Source organism: Suricata suricatta, chromosome 1, assembly GCF_006229205.1.
Source record: "Suricata suricatta isolate VVHF042 chromosome 1, meerkat_22Aug2017_6uvM2_HiC, whole genome shotgun sequence".
NCBI classification, from domain to species: domain Eukaryota; kingdom Metazoa; phylum Chordata; class Mammalia; order Carnivora; family Herpestidae; genus Suricata; species Suricata suricatta.
In genome coordinates, this window is record NC_043700.1 from 85,293,550 (window position 1) to 85,316,005 (window position 22,456).

Below are 22,456 nucleotides of genomic sequence, written 5' to 3' on the forward strand. Positions count from 1 at the left end.
GCTGAGCTAGACGTGAGTGGCCAAGGCACACAAAAGATCAAAACCGTATTCAGTGTTAGTTCTCCATCCCCCAAGATTGCTGAGGCAAAGACGGGGCCCTTCTTTGATATGCATTTGACTCTGTAGCCTGCCTAGGTCAGCTTGCCTTGTCTTCCCCCCCTGAAGACTATATAAAGAACAGTTCTTTGAATAAACGCTCTCTTTTGCCTGATCAGAGAACCGTGAGTTCTGTCTTTACTCTTTGCGTCTCCCTCTCCTGCCCCCTTTTTCTCTCCCTCCCTCAGGAGAAGGATTCTCCGCCCTGCTGGTCGGGGTAGACTAAACTGGTACCGCTGATCGCTGGAGACAAGCAGCCCTGGCCATCGGGTTAGGACAATTGGCGCCTCAACGCAGGGCTCAGTAAAGTAGCGACCCTGAGGTCGGTTACCACAATAACTCTTCCACATTTTTTTCCTTTGTCTTTGATTCATTTGGTAAACGTTATCTAAGTTGACCATTCTCTGCCTGATCCAAACTTCCAGATCATTTCAAGCACCCATATTCTCTACCAGGTACTCTTAAGTGAATTTTATTCTCTTTAAATTTCACATAATAATTTACTTGCATATCAGACATTATTCGTTGGTCTGCCCCACAGCAGGTAAGTTCCATGATTTTTTTGCACTTACTTTAGTATATTTAGAGCCTAGCACAGTGCTGGAGACACATTTTAGGTCTTGTAGGTCTTCAGAAGTATTTTTTAAAAAGAAGCACCTGGTGGCTCAGTTGGTTGAGTGTCAAAATCAACTTGTTTGGGGGAGAGGTTGTTAATCTACATACTGTTCTCCCATTTTCAATGAAAAATCAAGGTATAACAGTAGTCCCAATAAGATTTTCAAAAGTCTACAACCTTAGGGACAGAGGGAAAATAAAGCATTACTAGACATGAGAGGAAAATAAAGAATGTAAGGATCTCTACTTACAACACTGTCACATTCAACTGTGAGAAGACAGATATTTGATAATTGTCAGTTACAACATATGCTTCTATACCATATTCTGTTTTAGCTAAGCCATAATCCCAGACTATCTTGAAATCTATTTTTATTAATGATTCTGTTGTAGTCAACTACAGTCACAATAAGACTGCATAACAAACCATGCTAAAAGAAGTAGCATGCAAATCAAAATTTGATTTCTTACTCCCATGCTTGTGGTTTGGCTGGAGATGATTAAGGCTGTGATCAATTCTTGAGCATGGATTTGGTTCAGGTCTCTTTTTTGTATTTCTCATTCTTCAGGGACCAGTGGGTTTCTGGGGCATGCTCTTCTAATTGTAAAGACAAATGTAGAACAGGGAAAGCCCAACCACACAAGTACATTTCAAATCTCTCCTCACATTTCTTCCTTCAATCTACTTGTCAAAGTAAGTCCTATGACAAAAGTCCATGGTTGAAAGAGGAAGGGGAAAATATTTATGGAACAATGATCTAATACACCACAGAATCTAATAGCTTGGCTAATGGACTATTCCAAATATTTCATATATTTTACAACATGTATTGATCTTATAGTTGCTGTTACTGCTCTAAGCTAAAAAGTTTGTATCTGGACAGGCAAGGCCATGTAACATTTTCTTTGAGTCTTAAATAAGACTTCAAAGAACTAATTTTGCTGTTTAAAGGTCATATTATTTAACTTTATTTTGAGATGTTCGGACACACATGAAGTTATAATAAAAAGTAGAGAGATTTCACACACCTTCACCCATTTTTTCCAATGGAAACATTTTGTAAAACTACAGTATAATATCACAGACACATGACATTGATACTATTCACCAAAATTATTCAGATTTCACCAGTTTTACATGCACTCATGTATCTATCTGTGCTTGTATATGTATAATTCTATGCATTTTATGTGTTGATTCATATAAACACCACCACGACGAGATGCAGAATGGTTTCCTTACAGGGATCCCTTGTGGTACAATTTTATAGCCACATCCAGTTTCTCCTTCTCCCTACTAATCTCTGGAAACTAATAACTGGTTCTCCATTTGTATAATTTTCTGTATTTAAGAATACTATGTAGATGAGAGCACCTGGGTGGCTCAGTTGGTTGAGTGGCCAACTTCAGCTCAGGTGGTGGTCTCATGGTTCAGGACAGCTCACTACTCTTGATGCAGAGTCTGCTTTGAATCCTCTGTGCCTCTCTTTCTGCCCATCCCCTACTCACAACTCTCTGTCTTTCTCAAAAATAAAACACCGCAAAATTTAAGAACTTGATTCTTGGGTTTGTGTTCTATAACTATCCACTTCATTTTGTTTTTAATTGATAGTACTTACAGTTTTCATAATGTAGTCTAAATTTTCAGTGAATTCTGTTTTCAAAAATCTTTAATTCTGTGTTAGGATGACTAGGAAAATGCACCCCCCCTTTGTTGTTGTTGTTGTTGGCTTTCATGTATTCCCATAATTCTCAGACCTGAATTTCATTAATCCAGGGAATTTAGAACCTATGGTAAGAAAATAAATTTACTAAATTCTATCGTGGGTAGTGGTAGGGGAGGGAGTAGAAGAATATTATAGGTGAGGAAAGTGGGTTTTTAAAATTTAGTTGAATCATTGTCAGTTCACCATTTTATCAGTATAAAGTTTTATTAAATGGTTTATTGCCTTCAAGTAAGAAAAGCAGTGGAAGATCAGAAATCATTTGGAACTGTTCCTGTCCTGAATGGTTTGGTTCAGTGCTACAGTCACACAAGTTATTCATAAATGAAGTTGGAGTGATATGACTTTATTTTTTATTTTTTAAATTTATATTCAAAATTAAATTTTAATTTATATATGTACACCATACATATAGTGCAGTCTTGGCACTAGTAGTAGAACTCAATGGCTTGTTTCTTACATATGACACCAAATGTTTATCCCAAAAAGTGCCCTCCCTAATGCTCATCACCCATTTAACCCACCCCCACTTCCGGCAACCCTCAGTCTGTTCTGTGTTTAAGAGTCTCTTATGGTTTGCCTCACTCTCTGTTTTTATCTTACTTTTGTTTCCATTCCCCCATGTTCATCTGTTTTGCTTCTCAAATTCCACATATGAGTGAAATCACATGATACCTGTCTTTCTCTGAATGACTTATTTCACTTAGCATAATACCCTCTAGTTCCATCCACTTTGTTACAAATGACAAGATTCCATTTTTTTTCGTAGCTGAATAGTATACCATTGTATATATTTACCACATCTGTTTTATCCACAATCAGTTGATGGAAATTTGGGTTCTTTCAATAATTTAGCTATTGTTGATAGCACTGATATAAACAGTGGGGTGCATGTGCCCCTTTGACTTATATTTTTGTATTCTTTGGATAAATTCCTAGTAGTGCAATTGATGGGTCATAGGAAAGATAAGACTTTTAGTAGCCAACAATCTTTCTGCAATAACTTGCAGTTAGTATCATTATAGTTTTTTTTTAATCTTTTAATGTTTATTTATTTATCAGAGAGAGAGAGAAGTAAAAAGCAGGGGAACAGCAAAGCGAGAAACACACAGAATCTGAAGCAGCTTTCAAGCTCTGAGTTGTCAGCACAAATCATGGCACGAGTCTTAAACTCATGAACTGCAAAATCATGACCCGAGACAAAGTTGGATGCTTATTTGGAGCCACCCAGGCACCTCAATATCATTATAATGTTTAATATCATATATATTTCTAGGTGTGTATTTGGGCTTTGGCAAAGGAAGTAAAAATTCCAAAGAACGGTAACCTTGGCTTTTAAGAGCAGCAAGTTTTCCTCAAGAAAATTATGTAGAATTAACTAACTGGTTATCCCTATTATTGTTTAAGGCATTTTTTCCCCATGCGTACATGTTTCTCCTTCCCTATCACATCCCCTTTCAGGTGGACAGTGGCATACTTCTAATTTTCTTAAAAGAAAAGAAAACAAATAAACAAAAAAACCAGCAAACAAAAAATAACCATTTTAGCTTATAAAAAGAAGTTTGCAATGAAATTAAAAGTGAGGGTATAATGTATGACTTAGAAAAAATAAGCATCAAAGTCAGTTGAAATAAAAACCCTTTTATTACCTAAACTCTTGTAATGAAAATTTGGACATGCCATTAATAGTTTCAATGTAACTAAAAGAATAATATCCCAAATTTGTAAAATGTGAACATAAATTAATTAGAGGTAACAGACAATTACTTCAAATCATGATCATAAAGAAAGTAACAAAATTCTAATATTCCTCAATCATGTTTATCTGAACAGCCTTTGTCTATGTTGAGAAGAATAAAATACATGTTAATAATAATGTTTTAATCAATTGTTAAGTTTGGTAAATTATGAAAGAGGTAGATTTATTCACACTTATTTTACTCATTTTCCACATGCATTTGTGACTCATTATTTCAGCTTCCCTTCCATGTTTTACTGTATCTGTTTTAATCTCTGAATCTTACTTGTTGGTGTTAGGTTAAAGGCTACTCCAAGAGACATAGTCAAGTCCTTAAAATCTTTCCAGGACACTATTATCTGCTCCCACCATCAAGGATCCATTGTTCCCTGTTGAAACTCAAGATATGCCTTCAGAATCAAATTCAAAAGAAGAAAAAGGCTTTACACAGCAGGTATACTAGTAAAGTTGTTTAAAAATCCAGTCCTTAAGAGGATAATGGAGATAAGGTGAGTGGAACTGTTAACCTAGCAATCAGTAGAAGACACTATTCCTACTTTGTACTTTGTAAAAGAAAAAGAACTTTTCAAAAAAAAAATACTGATTTTTAAAGTGATGTTTTTGGAAGACTAATCGGAATAACATTCTCATACTGACCTCAATCTGTAAAAAGGTATAGATTGGTGCTTTTTTTTTTTTTAATGTGAAAGGAGATTTCAGGGAAAGAAAAGGGAATAATGTTAACTAAATGCTACACAAAATGTTTAGAAAGCTAGGAAATTAAGAAAGAAATGCATAATAACAATTGGGGTGAATGTCTTAGGGGAAATTAATGTTATCTAACATTAAATATCTAATCAGGGAAGAAAAAATTTTACATGCCATTCCCTGTTTCTGAATTAAGAGAGCTATCCCTGAATGAGGGCAGGGAAAGAAAAGCTAAAAGTAAGCCTGTGTTTACTTACCTTTGTTACTTTGGATAAAATTGTAAAAGTTGTGCCAAAGGGACAACTTGTGCCAACAGTATCCTTAAAACAAAAACAAAAGAAAACAATAAAACTACCCCAACCCTCCTGTCAATCTAGAAACAGATTAAATGAAATCTTCTGCTTCTTTGATAAGTCAAATTTTAAAGCAGTTTGGGTTTACTTACCCTAAGAAACTTGGTAGTGCTTCAGGGCATAACAAAGGACTGATGTTTTTGTCTCTGCCACTCCACCCCTTTCTAGAGAAGCAGATAGCATTTGTTACCTCCAATCACAAGAGTGGGTGAATGACAGAGGCTGAACTAGGCATAGTATCCTAGCTTTCAAACTCTGTGATACAAGGATGCATGAGCCAGTGCAATCAGACTCCACCACATTCCTTCACCCATTCACCAAGGCTAGCAGGAATACTTCTTACTCCTCTCTAATTATGAAAGGCTGGAGAACATGGATTATACCACAGACTTGCTTCCAGTTCCATTTTCTGCAAAATGCGGAAAGCTTAATTTTGCCAGAATATACCAAAGCTATGAATTAGACATATGCCAACATGTAATACAGAGATGGGGAGTGAGGGCAAGAGAAAGAGAGGGATAGAGACACATGGTTTCAAATATTGGATTCAGTCATTTCAACATGTTTCCTGACCTCTCACTATTTAGGTGGCATGAAAGAGTATGTATCCCTGTTTTGTTTATTTATTAGCTTAGTGGATTGGTCTATCATTTCCACTTAAAATAACTATAAAAAATTGCTTTTCTTTAATGAGTGTATTTCCTATATTCTTATTAGCTTAAAAGATAGTTTCATATTTTTGGTTTTTTTAATAATACCAGAATTACTACTTATTCTTTAGGTTTAGAAAATAAAAACATATATTTTAGAAGTTTCTATTTGTTTTAAATTTGATTCAAGTTTTCTCTTTCTTTAATTTTTAATATTTAGTTTTATTTCTGAGGGAGAGAGAGGGAGAGAATGAGAGAGAGAGAGAGAGAATATAGTCTTTGTATAAAGAGAGAGAGTGAGCAGGGAAGAGGCAGAGAAAGAAATAGACACAGAATCTGAAGCAGGGTCCAGTCTCCGAGGTGTCAACACAGATCCTGATGCAGGGCTCGAACTGGTGAACTGTGAGATCATGACCTGAGCTGTAGACAGATGCTTAACTGGCTGAACCACCCAGGCAAACCAAGTTTTCTTCTTTTGTACTGAAAAAATATATATATAGAAGTTCTATTTTCACATTTTGTTTTTTAATATAAACAAAATTCTAAATTCAAAATCCTAATTCAAGATTCTATATTAATTTTTCTATGAATTTTTAATTTTAAGGTTTTAGTAAAAATCTTAGAAAAACTACCAATAAAGTAGAAATTCTATACCAATAGTATATATAAAAAATAAAACCGGATTATTTTTCTGATTGAATTGGTTTGGGTGTCTGGAATGGTATGCTCCGGGTTTCACCTCGAACATATGTAGCAACCTCAATATCATCTCAATTAAATTAATAAATCATTGTTGGAAAGCAATGATTGTGTACCATATTGTTAACCAGAAATCACACTTGCTCTTTAGGAATTTATTACAAAATCGTACCAAACTTTACTGGAAAAATAGGGAATAGGTCATGTTTTCAAAAATTCTTACTATAAACTTAGATATACAAGTCTTTACTTGTGTATGTGGCAATGCAAACAATATATTTCCCTGGAAGTATCAATTATATTTAAAGCTATGGAAATGATATAACTTAATTTATTTTTTATTTAAAACCAAGTTAGTCAACATATAGTATAATAATGATTTCAGGAATATAATTTAGGGATTCATCACTTACATATAACACCCAGTGCTCATCCCAACAAGTGCCCTCCTTAACGCCCATCACCCATGTAACCCTTCCCCCCACCTAACACCACTCCAGCAACCCTCAGTTTGTTCCTTGTATTTAAGAGTCTCTTATGGTTTGTCTCCCTCTCTGATTTTATATTATTTTTGCTTACTTTCCCCTATGTTCATCTGTTTTGTTTCTTAAATTCCTCATATCAGCAAAATTATATATCTGACTTTTCTGACTCATTTCATTTAGCATAATACCCTCCAATTCCATCCACATTGTTGTAAATGGCAAGATTTCAATCTTTTTGATCACTAGTAATATTCCACTGGCATATATGTGTGTGTGTGTGTGTGTGTGTGTGTGTGTGTGTGTGTGTACCTCCTCGTCTTTACCTATTCAGCAGTTGATGGACATTTCTGCCCTTTCCATAATTTGACTATTGTCAACAGTGCTGCTATAAACATCGGGGTGCACATGACCCTTTGAATCAGCATTTTTGTATCCTTTGCATAAATACCTGCTAGTGCAATGGGTAGGGTAGTTCTATTTTTAAATTTTTGAGGAACCTTCATACTATTTTCCAGAGTGGCTGCACCAGTTTGTGTTCCTACAGCAGTGCCAAAACATTCCCCTTTTCCTTCATCCTTGTCAACATCTAATGTTTCCTGAGTTGTTAATTTTAACCATTCTGACAGGTGTGAGGTGGATCACATTGTGGTTTTGATTTGTATTTCCCTGATGAATCATGTTGAGCATTTTGTCATGTGTCTGTTAGCCATATGAACGTCTTTTTTGGAAAAGTGTCTATTCGTGTCTTCTGCCCATTCCTTTACTAGATTATTTGTTTTGGAGGTGTTGAGTTTGGTACATTCTTTATAGATTTTGAATACTAGCCTTTTATCTGATATATCACTTGCAAATATATTCTCCAATTCCATCAGTTGTCTTTTAGTGTTGCTGACTGTTTCATTTACTAAGCAGAAGCTTTTATCTTGATAAGGTCTCAATGGTTCATTTTTGCTTTTGTTTTCCCTTGCCTTAGGAGACATGTCAAGTAAGTTATTATTTCCTGGGTTCTCTGTTCTGTTCCATTGGTCCATGTGTCTGTTTTTGTGCCAGTACCATACTGTCTTGATGATTACATCTTTGTAATATAGCTTGAAGTCTGAAATTGTGATGCCTTTAGTTTTGTTTTTATTTTTCAACATTACTTTGGCTATTTGGATCTTTTATTATTCCATACAAATTTTAGAAGTGTTTTATCTAGCTCTGTAAAGAATGCTGGTGTTATTTTGATAGGGGTTGCATTGAATATGTAGATTGCTTGGAAATGCTTTTAAACTGATGTGAAATCAAAATTAATTTTAGGTTAGACATGTGGATATTAAAGGTTTGGCTGAGATTGTACAGGGATCTCTCTAGTGAATATATTCTACATATTTTTGAATGTAGAAATATCTATTTTTTGTTTTGTTTATATACACATGATTATGGTTCATTGCTTTTCCATCTCAGTAAATATTTTGTTAACAAGAGTTTTGGGAAAAAATGGCTTTTGGATTTTATTATATTTTGATATAATTTAACCAAGCATATAAAATATATAATGTATAAACGTACAGTCTGTTTTTTAAAGGTAAAATACAATCTTACAAGAGAAAACTTCCATGTATATTGCGAATAAAGTGCTAAATATAATAAGGAAAATTAAGGGGCAGTTGGGTGTCTCAGTCAGTTAGGTGTCTGACTTCAGCTCAGGCCATGATCTCACAGTCTGTGAGTTCAAGCCTTGCATTGGACTCTGTGCTGACAGCTTGGAGCCTGGAGGCTGCTTCGGATTCTGTGTCTCCCTGTCTCTCTCTCTCTCTCTCTCTCTCTCTCTCTGCCCACCCCCTCGCTGTGCTCTGTCTCTCTCTGTCTCAAAAATTAAAAAAAAATTAATTTTAAATATTAAAAAATGTTTAAATATTTTGAAAAGTTTGTGAGGTTTGACAGACACACAGACTCTAAATTTTCCATACCACCCATGACAATAAAGAATATTATTACATGCCCCAACTACAGTTATTAAATGAGTAGTAAGTGGTAATAATGTGTTTAAAAATGTTTAACATTTATTTATTTTTGAGAGAGAGAGAACAGATCATGAGCAGGGAGGGGCAGAGAGAGAAGGACACACAGGATCAGAAGCAGACTCCAGGCTCTGAGCTGTCAGCACAGATCTTGATGCGGGGCTCCAACTGTGAACTGTGAGATCATGACCCGAGCTGAAGTTCCATGCTCAACTGAGTGAGCCATCCAGGCGCCCCAGTATTAAGTGATTTAAAAGGTATAGAAAACACTTAATATTCCTTTAAAATATATTTTCTTTAAACTGGTAGACACAAATGATCCTAACATTGGTGTATTAGGAGAGAAAGCTTGGAAAAAGAAAAGTGTGAAATGTTCTGATAGTGATATTTAAGATCAGTCATTTTTTTTTAAACTGAAGAGACAGTGTCGGTAATAAGCAACACATAAACATCAAAAGCAATCAAACTCATAAAAATTGAAGCTTCCTTAAATTGTAACTTAATATTATTGCTGTGAGCAGCAGATAGTGATCATAAAATCATAATGATGCTTTTGATAAAATCTCCTATTGTGGAGATGTTAAATCTCTAAGATCAGTAATCAAGTTGATAATAACAAACATCTTTAAAATATACAACTAAAAGTAGTAAAATATATTTTTAGTATCTCTTGAATAAATATCAAACCTAGATTTTAAAGATTTTGCCATAATGCCAGTTTTAATGTCTTGAATAAGATATTTCTCAAGGATATATCTAAAATCATGTTAATTTTGCAAGTGCTAATAATCAAAATTTCTAAATTGTATTTTAATGAATTCAGAATTCCTTTGTTAATTTGCTTATTTCTACTTCCAAGAATTCCTCCATCATCTGTTTTTAATTACTTTCTTAATTCTTTATGGGAAATGCCCTTCTTCTATTTTAGGGTGTAGGGAAAGTCTGACAATTAAGTTGTCCTACCATCTCTTGGCTTAGATAGGCTATTCAGATATCTTCTCCTGTAAACTTGATTTTTAAGCAAAAGTCTATTAGTGTCTGTGGCTTTGGTAACAAATTACCACAAACCTGGTGGATTTAAACAACAAAAACTAATTCTCTGAAACTTCTGGAGGTCAGCTACCCAAAATCAAGGTGCCTGCAGAGCTGTGCTCCCCCTCTCCTTAAAAATTCATGTTCTACTAAATCTATGTGCTAAGAGGAACAGATGTACATATGGTACAATAAAGTCGGAACAGATAAATAAAAGCCTATACAACTTTCTAGACTAAGCACTGACAAAAACGGTTTTAAACACCATGTGAGATAACAAGACCAAGAAAGCATCTCAGATACACAAATGAAAGGAAGTGAAAATAATGGCAACTTTTTAAACTAGAGTAAGGCTGGTGGGTGCTGAAAATGTAGAAAAGAGTCGAGTTATGAGCCAATGGTTTTATTCTTAAAGTGTACCTGCGAGGCGATGAAATTAACTGAGATCTTAAACTCGAGTACCCAGAATGCAGGTGTTCATTTTGTAATACAGTCAAAAGTACTGCTGCTGAGATAGTTTGCCTTGCTAAACATTATATATATGTATTTTTTAATTATGTTTATTTATTATTGAGACAGAGAGAAAGAGAGCATGAGTAGGGGAGGGGCAGAGAGAGAGGGAGACACAGAATCCGAAGCAGTCTCCAGGCTCTGAGCAGTCAATACAGAGCCTGACGTGGGGCTTGAACCAAGAACCGTGAGATAATGACCTAAGTGGAAGTAGGATGCTTAGCCGACTAAGCCACACAGGTGCCCCTAAAACTTATATATTTTAACGCTTTCTAAAAAAATACCTATGTACCAATGTCACTTAGGCATTATACTGTCAACCTTTAGCTTTTTGTCAATTGCAAATATTGCTAATTACAAACACAACCTTTACAGTGGGTTGTAAAAAAACATCTAGAAAACCTTCATTTTGTTCTTTCCTTGTGTGTGACTGCTCAGCTTTTCATTTTATCAAACATACTTTATATGGTATATATTTCTAATCTTTTTGTTTGTTTTCCTTATTCGAGTCAAAGAATATTAATGTATACTAAAAATATATATGTAAGCTGTCAGAGAGAGCAGGGAAGAAGGATTGTCCTCAGTTCTCCAACAGATCACTGAGAATTTGTTTGCACCAGTTTCTTCTATTGATTTTAGTTTGTTTGTTCAATGGAGTGGTAAATATAAATGATTCTGTTTTTTAATATTTATTAAAATTAAATAAAATTTTGTAAAATTATAACAAATAATTTTAATCAGTAATACCCCTTTATAGAATACTGAATGATATGAATGTTCATTGACAGCAGAATATTTAACCAAACTATATTATATAAATTATGGAAAGTTCAGCAGGTACAAAAAGAAAATCATCATTTTATGCACTGTATTATTTTACATGAGCGTGGAGAAAGGATATTGAAAGATATATGTCACACTGTTAATTTGTTTGTCTTTGAAGTAAAATGATGAAATGTAGATTTGGAAGTATGAACTAAAAACTATTAGCTATGAGTAAATGCATGTTTTTAATTGGTTACAATAAGATGTATTTTAATTAATTTATAAAATTATTATAAAAGATCTAAAACTGGTAGATTTATGCCATTGAAATGCCTTCCACTTTTGTATCAGAAATTTATTGAGAAGAACACTAAAAAGGATATTCATCCAATCAATAGCATAAGTCTGGCTCTTGTCTTTGTCATTCACTTATTAAATTACCAGGAGGAAATGACTTTATGGATTGGTAACTCAATTTTCTTATATGCCTGTCAATAAAGAGATGAGGGGACATAATTCTGTGGTTGGCAGAATAACAGTGTTCCAAAGATATCTGGGTCCCAACCCGCAGAAACTGAGTATGTTTGCTCATATGTATGGCAAAAGGGACCTCCAAATGTGATTGTAAACTAAAGATCTGAAGATGTGAGATTATTCTAGATTACAAAAATAGGCCAAAGAAATCACAAGAGTTGTTAAAATTGGAGAATATATTCCTGTTGTGGTCAGAGGGAGGTGTGACTGCCCAAGATGGATCGGAGATTCAATGTTGCAGGTTTTGAAGACGGAGGAAGGACTCAGAGCCAAGGAATGCAGACAGCCTATACAGAAACCAGAAAAGCAAGGGAATAAATTATCTCCTAGTGCCTTCAGAAAGGAATCCAGCCTAGCCAAAACCTTGATTTTAGCCAAACGAGACCTGTGCCAGACTTCTGACATATATAAAACTCTAAAACAGTGAATCTGTGTTACTTTAAGCTACTCAAATTATAGCAATTTGTTGTAGCAGCTGCAGAAAACAAATGCAATTTCTAAGATTGCTTTTAAATTTATTTTAGGCAAAACCCCTTTCCTTTTTCTAGCTTAAAATTGTCTTTCTCACTTTCTATTTATCTTTACAATTACTTTTTATAGGATCTAATATTTTGACTTTTCTTTAGTCAAATTGAATTTCACTAATATAAAATTAAATAAAAAGGACTTCCAAGAATATGGATTAATTCATTACTAAGTATGTCTAATATTTTTAATGTGTGAAGTATAAGTTGTTATGTGAAGAGTTTTAAAATTTTGACTGTTTCTCTTTTATAGCAATATAAATGATCCTGAAAACTTAATATTATCACTCCAGTGTTCTCATTCATGTATAAAATTAATAATACCTTTTGCCAGGTTTGCTGTGTCTTGAAAGTAGCAAATTCTACTTCTAAGTGATTTGTACCCACTGATATGGTTTAAAACTATGAATGTAAGGTTCAAAAATGCAGGTAGTTCATCTGTCTTTATCCCCAGTAACTGAAACAATGTGTGGCATGTATTCTGTAATTAATCAATAATTAAAATAATTAATATACTATAATCGTCATCTGTATAGTTATATAATTACAACTAGACACATACATTATCAGCCATTTGATCAAAATACAAGTAATATCTGATTATTTTTGATACATTTACAATATTTATTATATTTTTAAATATTTTTTAGTTTCAAGTTTTTGCTTAAATTCCAGTTAATTAAGCTATTGTGTAATATTAGTTTCAGGTGTAGAATTCAGTGATTCATCACTTATGTACAATTCCCCATGCTCATCACAGGGGCCATCACCCATTTAACTGCCCCACCCACTGTGGTTAAGTATCTGTTTTATGATTTTTTTCTCTCTTTTTTTCCCCATCTTCATTTACTTTATTTATTACATTTCACACGAGTGACATTGTATATTTCCTTTCTTGGACTGAGTTAATTCAAATAGCATGATATTCTCTAGCTCCATCCATCCACATTGTTGCAAATGGCAATATTTCTTTTTTTATGGCTGAGTAATATTCTGTTGTGTATATACACCACATCTTCTTATCCATTCATCAGTCAATGATGGATTTGGACTTTTTCAATAATATCGTTATAGTTCATAATGCTGTTATAAACACCAGTATTTTTGTATGCTTTGGATAAGTACCTAGTAGTGCAATTGTTGGATACTAGAGTAGTTCTATTTATAACTTTCTGAGGAACATTCATGCAGAGTGGTTTCATCAGTTTGCATCACCATCAATACAGTAATAGGTTCCTTTTTGCCACATCCTCATCACCTCTATTGTTTCTTGTGTTGTTAATTTTAGCCATTCTGACAGGTGTGATGTGATACCTCATGGTAGTTCAGATTTTGTTTCCCTGATGACAAGTGATGTTGAGCATCTGTTAGCCATATGGATGTCTTCTTTGGAAAAATGTCTATTCATGTCTTCTGGCCTTTTTTTTTTTAAACTGGATTACTTGTTTTGGGTGGGTTTTATAAGCTATTTATATATTTTAGATGTTAACCCTTTATCAGATATGTCATTTGCAAATCTCTTCTTCCATTCCACAGGCTGCCTTTTAGTTTTGTCAATTGTTTCCTTCTCTGTGCAGAGCTTTTTATTTTGATGAAGTCCTAATACTTCATTTTTCTTGCTTTTGTTTTTCTTGCCTTGGAAGACCTATCTAGAAAGAAATTGCTATGGTTGATGTCAAAGAGGTTATTGCTTATGTTCTCCTCTAGGATTTTAATGGTCTTATGTCTCACATTTAGGTCTTTCAGGGATTTTGAATTTATTTTTGTGTATGGTGTAAGAAAGCAATCTAGTTTCATTGTTTTGCATCTGCTGTCCACTTTTCCCAACTCCATTTGTTGAAGACATAGTCTTTAACCCATTGGATATCCTTTCCTGATTTGTGAAAGATTAGTTTACCATAGACTTGTGGGTTCATTTCTGGATGTTATATTCTGTTCCATTGATCTATGTGTTTGCTTTCATGCCACTACAATACTATCTTGATCTCTACAGCTTTGTAATATAAATTGAAATCCAGAATTGTGATTCCTCCAGCCTTGGTTTTCTTTTTAAAAATAGCTTTGTCTATTTGGGATCTTTCATGGTTACAGAAAAATTTAGGATTATTTGGTCTAACTCTGCAAAAAAATACTGGTAATATTTTGATAGAGATTGCATTAAATGTGTAGATTACTTTGGGAATATAGACATTTTAACAATATTTGTTCATCCAATCTGTGAGCATAGAATGTTTTTTCATTTTTTCATGTCATCTTCAATTTCTTTCACAAATATTTTACAGTTTTCAGAGTACAGAACTTTTATCTCTTTGGTTAGATTTATTCTTAGGTATCTTGTAGTTTTTGATTAAATTGTAAATGGGATTGATTCCTTGATTTCACTTTCTGTTGCTTCATCATTGGTGTATAGAAACAGAACAGATTTCTGTATGTTGATTTTATATTCTGCAACTTTGATAAATTTGTGTATAAATTCTAGCAGCTTTTTTAATTAATTTATTTATTTTGGTGGAGCCTTTTGAGTTTTCTGCATAGAATATTGTGTCCTCCACAAACAGTGAAACTTTGGGATGCCTGGGTGGCTCAGTCATTTAAGAGTCTGACTTAGGCTCACATCATGATCTCAGTTCATGGGTTTGAGCCCTGCATTGGGATCTGTGTGGACAGCTAGCTCAGAGCCTGGAGTCTGTCTTCAGATTCCGTGTCTTCCTCTCTCGATGCCCCTCCCTTGCACATTCTGTCCCTCTCGTTCTCAAAAATTAATAAAAACATTAAAAAAATTTTAAAAACCTGTGAAAGTTTGACTTCTTCCTTGCCAATGTGGGTGCCTTTTATTATTATTTTTTGTTGTTTGATTATTGAAGCTAGGACTCCCAGTGCTATGTCGAATAACAATGATGACAGTGGCCATCTCTGTCTTGTTCTGATCATGGAGGAAAAGCTCTCAGTTTTTCCCCATGAGGTTGATACTAACTTTGGGCTTTTCGTATATGGCCTTTATGATGGTGAAGTATAACACTCTATCACTGTTTTGTTGAGGGTTTTTTAAATCAAGTATGGATGCTGTAATTTGTCAAATACTTTTTTGGGGGGGCATCTATTAAGAGGATGATATGGCTCTTGCCCTTTCCTTTATCAATGTGGTGTATCACATTCCTTGATTTGTGAACATTGAATAACACTTGCAGCACAGAAATAAACCCCACTTGATCATGGGAATGATTCCTTAATATACTGTGGGGTTCCATTTGCTAGTATTTTTGGAAAATTTTTGCATTCATGTTCTCTCAAAAAGAAAGGCTTGTAGTCTCTCTTTTATAGTGGAGTCTTTGTCTGATTTTGGTATCAAGGTAATGCTAGACACATAGAATGAATTTAGAAGCTTTCCTTCCATTTATTTATTTATTTATTTATTCATTAATTTATTTAGAATAGTTTGAGAAAAATAGGTATCATCTCTTCTGTAAATGTTTGTTAGAATTGCCCAAGGAAGCCATCACCTTCAACTTTTGTTTGTTGGGAGATTTTTGATTACCAATTCAATTGCTTTGCTGGTTATCAGTCTGTCCAAATTTTCTATTTCTTCCTGTTTCAGTTTGGGTACTTTTTATGTTTCTAGGAGTTTATCCATTTCTTCCAGATTGCCCAGTTTGTTGGTGAATATTTTTTCATAATATTCTTTTATAATTGTATGTGTTTTTGTGGTGTCGGTTGTGATTTCTCCTCTATCTTTTGTGATTTTATTTATTTGGGTCCTTTCTCTTTTTTTGTGTTAATTCTGGCTAGGGATTTATTGATCTTAATTTTTTCAAAGTACAAGCTCCTGGTTTCATTGATCATTCTACTGTTTTTTTGTTGTTATTGCTGGTGTTTCTGTATTATTTATTTCTGCTCTAATCTTTACTATTTGCCTTTTTTTTGCTGGCTAATGCTTCATTTGTTGTTTTTTTTCTAGTTCTTTTAGAGAAAATGTTATGTTTTGCATTTGAAATTTTTCTTGCTTCATGAGGTAGGCCTGTATTCCTATATACTTTCCTCTTATGATTGCTTTTACTGGATCCCAAAGGTTTTAGACTGTCATGCATTCATTTTTATTTGTTTCCATATATATTTTTATATTTTCTTTAATTTCCCAGTTGATCCATTCACTTGTTAGTAGGATGTTCTTTAGCCTCCATATATTTGTGGTCTCTCCAAATTTTTTCTTGTGACTGATTTTCAAATTTCATAGAATTGTTGTTGGAAAACATGTATAGTATGATCTCAGTCTTTTGTATTTGTTAAGAGCTGATATTTGATCTAGTATATGATCTATTCTGGAGAATGTCGCATGTGCACTCAAAAGTAATGTGTATTCTACTGTTCTAGGATAATATGTTCTGAATATATCTGTTAAGTCTATCTAGTCATGTGTGTCATTCAAAAGCATTGTCTACTTTGTTGGTTTTCTGCTTAGTTGATCTGTATATTGATATAAATTTGTTGTTTGAGTCCCCTATTATTGTAGGAGTCAGTATGCTGCCAGACCTTATATCCTCCATGTCAGCTGTTTTCTGAAACTATTCTACCTGTCTTTGATGCATCTCCTCCCTGATGTCCAGACCTGGCTCTTCTTTTATTTATATTTTAAACTTTTATTATCTATTTTGGGAAAGAGGGTGATAGAGTATGAGTGGTGAAGAGGCAGAAAGAGGGAGAGAGACAACCTTAAGCAAGGTCCACTCCATTAGTGCGGAGACCGAAGTGGGGCTTGAACTCACGAACTGCAAGATCATGACCTGACCCGAAGTCAGATGCACAACCAACTGAGCCACCCAGGTGCCCCAAGAGCTGGCTGATTTTATTATCAATAAGCTCCTTTAGGTTTGATGTTGTTTTATATATTTGGGTGTTTTCAAGGTGAGGACATAAATATTTGCAATTGTTAGACCTTCTTGTTGGATCAACCTGTTTATTATGATGTAGTGCCCTTCTTTATCTCTTGTTACAGTCTTTAGTTTAAAATTTAGTTTGTCTGATATAAGTATTGCTATTCAGGCTTTCTTTGGACATCTATTTGCATACTAAGTGTTTCTCCAACCCCTCACTTTCAACCTTCTGGTTTTTTTAGATCCAAAATTAGTCTTGTGTAGCCATCATACAGATCAGTCTGTTTTTGTTTTGTTTTTGTGTTTTGTCTATTCTGACACCTGAAGTTCTTTAATTGGAGCTTTTAATCCATTTGTATTCAGAGTAATTATTGATAGACATAAATTTAGTGTCATTTTGTTACTGAATTTTTTATCGTTTCTGGAGATGTTCTTTGTTCCTTTCTAGTTTTTGTCACTTTGAGTCTTTCTTTTTCACTCAAAGAGTCCCCTCAAAATTTTCTGCAGGGCTGGTTTAATGGTCCCAAGCTCCTTTAGCTTTTGTTTGGGAAATTCTTTATTTCTCCTTTTATTGTGAATTATCGTCTTTCTGGGCAGAGTATATTTGGCTGCAGATTTTTCCTGTTTGGCACGTTGAATATATCATGCCACTCCTTTCTTGCCTGCCAAGTTTCTGTGGAGAGATCTGTTGCTAATATTATTCATCTTGCCTTGTATGTTAGGGACTTTTTTTTGTCTTGCTTCTTTTAGGATTCTTTATCTCTATATTTTCCAAATTTAACTACAATATGTCTTGATGTTTGTCTGTTTTTTATTGATTTTGGTGGGAGTTTTCTGTGCCTCTGTGCCTCTCTTTCATTTCCCCAGATTAGGGAAGTTTTGAGCTGCAATTTACTTGAGTAAACCGTCTGCCCCCTTTTCCCTCTCTTCATCTGGGACTGCTATGATATGAATGTTGTAATGCTTTATAGAGTCCCTGAATTCCCCAAGTCTACTTTCATGATCCAAAATTCTTCTTTCCCTCTTTTGTGCATCTTCATTATTTTTAATAATTTTATCTTCTTTATCACTTATTTGTTCCTCTGATTCTTCCATCATTGTGGTCATTACATACAGTTGGTTTCAAATCTCAGTTACTGAATTTTGCATTTGGTCTGATTAGTTTTTAGTTCTTTTATCTCTGGTAAGGGAGACATCCCTGGTGCTTTTCTCAAGCTTACCTAATATTCTTATGATTGTTGCTTTAAATTACGGACCAGGCATATAACTTATATCTGTTTTGAGTAGATCTCTGGCCCTTGCCTTTTCTTATTCTTTCTTTTGGGATGAATTCCTCTGTCTTAGCATTTTGTCCAGGTCTCTGTCTTCCTCTGTCAAGAAAGCCTGTTATGTTTCTTGTTCCTGAGAATAATTGCTATATGAAGAAGATGTTATATACTGTCCAGAGCCTAGTTCTTTAGGAAGTGTCTCTATGTATGCTGTATGCACTCTGCTGCTGTGGTTTTTTTTGTTTGTTTGTTTGTTTGTATGTTTTTGATTTTGTTTTTGTTTTTTGGCTGTTCTATCCTTCAGGTCAGTCCTCTGCAAAGTTTTTTCTTGTCTGGAGTGCGGAGTGTTTGGCCCTTGACCAGAGTATGGAGAGTTTTAACTAGGTGTGCTTTGGTCCACTTGTTTAAAAAAAACCTGATGCTATTTTCAGTAGAGCTGAAGCTTTCTAGAGCTCTGTGGTCAGTAGGTGTGGTGCATGCAGGGGGTCTGTGCCAGTGTTCTGGGACAGGAATCTGCTTGCTGGTTATCAGGCATACTTGCCTAAGAAAAGCTAGACCTGCAGAGTGCAGAGGGGTGGGGCTTGATGTAAGCAAGTTTAGGCCACCAGTGTTGGCACTGTGCTGTTACTAAAGTTAGTTTATGCTGAGGGTTAGGGGAGACAGATGGCACCAGCCAGCTTTTTCACCTCCCAAGAGGGAGTCACACTTGCTGCCATGCAGGAGCCCTCCAGAAGAACAAACAATTTCCCCTCATGTGTCTTAGGCATCTTTCAGGTTGCTGCCTTCACAATGTGTCCAGGTTGCTTGCCTGGTTGGAGCAGTGCAGTGCACTTTGGACTTTAACCCAGTCAAGCCACCCAGGCCAGATGAGTTTAGGGATCTGGTGTGGAAGGGATCCACACTGGTCTTTTGGGGGAGGGTCTCACCATGCTAGGACTGATGCAGGTTTGATCCAGAAGAGCTGTCACACCAAACCATTGGAGCTTGAGGTTTGGGGTAAAGCACAGTAAACAGCCAGTGTCCAGGTTAGCCACCCTTAGCAGGTCTCTCTTCACCTATGCTGAGGGGCAGGGGAAGAAAATGGTGCCCACCAGCTCCTTTGTCCTAAGAGAGGTAATGCTACCTCTCTCAGATACACTCTAAGAAGGGGGGGGTCCATCTCTCCTACTGTGTCCCAGGGCATCCTCATATTGTGCCAACTGTCTCTGGGCTATCTGCCTGCCTTCTCTACAGGAATACGGCAGCTCCCTCAGAGCTGTCTCTACCAGCCACAACTTAGACATCTAAAACTCCAGTCTTTGAGCTCCATTGATTACAAAAACTCATGAAAATCAGCGCTTCCTGTTTTCTCAGTCAATAGCTTTGGGAAAGTGTTTTCCTTGAGCTAGTGCATGAGCTCCTCCCTTTCTCTCTCTTCCCTCTTCTTTCCTCCCTCTTTTTTCCTCTCTGTTGCCTCCCTCTGTAATCAGGGCTCCTTTTCCTCTGCAGCACCCTCAATCTTTTTCCCCCCCAAACCAGGTCTCTGCACCCCCCATCTTCTACGATGCAGTCTCTTCTCTCCCTCTAGCTGTACAGTTTAATCTGTCAGTCCTCAGATTGATTTCTTGGGTATTCAGAAGATTTGATAATTCTCTAGCTGTGTTCGAGGGACAAGGCAAAGCTTAGAGTCCTCTTGCTACTCCACCATCTTAGCTTCTCCTTCCAATATTTGTTAATATTTTTAAGTACCTTCATGAGTCATTGAAAGATGAGTTGCATTATAACAGTAACAGGATTTGCTGAAAACAAAATGAAAGTAAAAAGATGTATAGAAAATTATCAAAACATGGGACTTAATCCTATATACAGCAAAGTAAATTTTGATCTTTCATAATAATGATCTACTGGAAAAAGATAATACTTAGTAAACTGTATTAGAAATTTTATGTTTTAGGTTTGAATCCTAAATCTCCTTTTTATTTATATTTTTCTCTGTGCTGCCAAAGGATATCATCCACCATCCATCTTCCTTTAATGAAATAATTGTTTTTAATTTTATGACTTAGAGCCTAAATCTATAGTTATTTAAATTTGTCCCCTTTAATGGAGATCTTTGTGGTAAAACATTTCATTTATTCAAATATGCAATTTGTATATTAAGAGAAATTTAAACTATTATTGCAATAAATATTTTTATTACAATTTTCTGTATTTAGCTATCTATATCTATATACATTTTTTCTAAGCTGGTTTTAATTTGATTAATTTTTATCAGTTCACCAAATGATACACACAAAATATGTTCTTTCAAATCTTTGTCATATTTATTTTCTTTAGTATTTATCATAAATTGAGTTATAGAATATGGGGTCAAATAAAAAGGAAACTGCCAGTTGATCTTTCACGTGGTTCTCCATCTTTATTGTTCTACTTCTTTTCTAGGAACAGGTAGGTGATGACTTCTACACTCCTAGAAGCCCTTCTCTAGATCATCAGGTTGTTCTATTTCATCTTTGACTGTTTTGCTCATTTTTAATCTTGGTGAACTGCCCTCAAATGAGGGAAACTCTTTAAACCAAGTAAATAATGATTTTCTTATTAGTAGCTAAAGGCGGCTGGTATACTTTATAATCCACTCAACTCTAAGTGCAGTGGTTTTGAAATTCTTTGTCATCTTGTAAGTCTTTGCATTAGGCATTAGTACTTGTGCAGCAGAAGACAACTTAAAGATCTGGAGCACAGATTTTAAAGTTCAACCATTCTGAAACATTGCAGGCAGTCTAGAATACTGGGGGAAATGGCAAAAGTGAAATGTGCAAAATTCAGAAAGATAGAACTTTTAAAAATAAGTAGAATTTACATTTTGTATTTCTAAGATTCTTCGATTGTTGTACAACTTTGTGAAGTGAGTAAATGCCTGAATCATAATACTCATTTAATATTTATATTTATTTTTTTTAATTTTTAAATGTTTTTTATTTATTTTTGAGAGACAGAGAGACACAGTGCGAGCAGGGAGGGTCAGAGAGAGAAAGAAATAGAATCTGAAGACAGGCTCCAGGCTCTGAGCTAGCTGTCAGCACAGTGCCCAACGCAGGGCTAGAACCCACAAACTGTGAGGTCACGACCTGATCCGAAGCCAGACGCTTAACCCACTGAGCCACCCAGGCGCCCCTAGTATTTATATTTGAAAAGTGATCATTCACACTAGGAAAATAAGTAACACTGATTCAAATACTTATATCTGTTTCAAAGAGCAAACTTGCATTTTCCACTCAGACCTTTACAAAGACCTAACTACAGAAATTTATTATACAGGGTCTCTCTGTATAAAAATTGAAATCAAACATTACATACTGCTTTTCAATTGTATAAACTCTGATCTCAGAGAATTAGATAAAGCTAAAAATTTCATTAGTGATGTGATGTCTTAATGTTTTGCACATGTTGGAAAACTACCAAATAAGCATATTTCATACATTTACAGAAAATATGTTGTAAATGATCCCGAAGGATTATTGCCTTCTATCTTTAAAATATAATAGTTTGGAAAAAAAAAAGTAAAGAAAATAATAAGGGAAAAGCCCAAGACACACTTTGGTGGTGGGGGTGGTTATGTTTAAATGAAGTTGCTTTTACAGCACCAAAGACTTAATCATCCATTTCCTATATAAAAGGTAGCTACTTTTTTGCATGGACCTCAAGTATATTGTAGTATAGAGGTGGAATTTAAGGAAAGGTATTAAGCAGGCTGTGTTGTAGCCTATGAACAAGTAATAAATTGTATCATGTATCTTGAATGTATCATAGATAAGCTGCTATATAACGATTGCCACTTCAGATAGCTGTGAAATTAGGTGATTAACTAGTTGTTACTTAACCTTCTAATTTCTGTATAAGTCTAA

The 22,456-nt window shown here is 34.9% G+C and overlaps 1 long non-coding RNA gene across 1 annotated transcript in view; it reads right to left on the bottom strand.

The window, feature by feature from the left end:
• Positions 1-12,121: 12,121 nt before the first annotated feature.
• Positions 12,122-22,456, bottom strand: part of LOC115271808 — a 28,227-nt gene continuing 17,892 nt past the window's right edge. The window contains exons 3-5 of the long non-coding RNA XR_003900109.1: positions 20,301-20,350; positions 19,499-19,632; positions 12,122-12,199 (exon numbers count right to left, since the gene is read on the bottom strand). This is a non-coding gene — a long non-coding RNA (uncharacterized LOC115271808). The remainder of the gene's footprint in view (positions 12,200-19,498; positions 19,633-20,300; positions 20,351-22,456) is intronic.